The sequence below is a fragment of the Panthera uncia genome (genome assembly GCF_023721935.1).
Source record: "Panthera uncia isolate 11264 chromosome C1 unlocalized genomic scaffold, Puncia_PCG_1.0 HiC_scaffold_4, whole genome shotgun sequence".
NCBI lineage: Eukaryota > Metazoa > Chordata > Mammalia > Carnivora > Felidae > Panthera > Panthera uncia.
In genome coordinates this window covers 41,736,949-41,737,916 of record NW_026057585.1, presented here as the reverse complement: position 1 = coordinate 41,737,916, position 968 = coordinate 41,736,949, and the positions used below count along the sequence as shown (strand labels likewise).

The 968-nt window shown below is 34.5% G+C and overlaps 1 non-coding gene across 1 annotated transcript; it reads left to right on the top strand.

Annotated features, from left to right (window-relative positions):
- Window positions 1-280: 280 nt before the first annotated feature.
- On the top strand, window positions 281-387 carry LOC125913775 (U6 spliceosomal RNA). Its single transcript, XR_007455075.1, has one exon. It is a non-coding gene; the product is annotated as a U6 spliceosomal RNA (small nuclear RNA).
- Window positions 388-968: the final 581 nt, after the last annotated feature.

Here is a 968-nt window from a genome sequence, read left to right as displayed (position 1 = left end):
TTACTACCATATTTGTGCGTTTGATGATTGGGTCATTTTTTTTTTAACCATGGGAGTAGAATTTTATATTTCCCTATTAAATTTTTTTTCAAGATTGAGCCTAGTTGCTGCAACCTATTAAAATCTTGTGCTGTACTAAATATTGCTCGTTAGTCTTAGTTTCATGTTAATATTTAATAAAACGTGAAGAATGAAGAAATCGAGACTAAGGATGCTTAAGCTGCCCAAGGTTTTAGTAAGTGGAATTTGCACTCAGTTCTATCATTAAAAATGCATGCAAGTACTCACTTCAGCAGCATATATACTAAAATTGGAACGATACAAAGAAGATTAGCACAGCCCCTGAGCAAGGATGACACACAAATTCATGAAGCTTTTGCTATTGTTGAGTGTACTTGTCGTGGTGAACACCGGGTGCTGTATGGAATTGTTGAATCACTATATCGTACACCTGAAACTAATATAACACTGTATGTTAACTAACTAGAATTAAAATAAAAGTTTAAAAAGCCAAAAAAAAGAAAACAAATTAAAAGTTTGGTGTATCTTAACTGTAGGGTGTATATATATATATATATATATAGTGTGTGTGTATATATACTTACTTCACTAGACAAGAAGAATAAGAGGAATGTATGCAAAGTGGATGAGTTTACACTATTTTCTGAGCCATTAAAAATAAGCCATTTGAAAAAGAAAAAAAATGCGTGCAAATCCAATTGCTTGCTCTTGCTACCAAATCTACTTTTCACTACCTCTGTTTCTGGCTTGCCTCACACTCCAGCCCTGCCCTCTCCACTAATGCAAAAGGGGCATGACTGTATAAGATTCCCTTGTCTCAGCGGCCACCTCACTCTCTATTCCTCATTTTTATTTGACTTGAATTGTGAGAAAAGGTGTTGTCCTGATATATTGCCTAATCATAGAGTAGCTTTTGGCTTGATACTGACTCTTTTTAGCCATCTTAA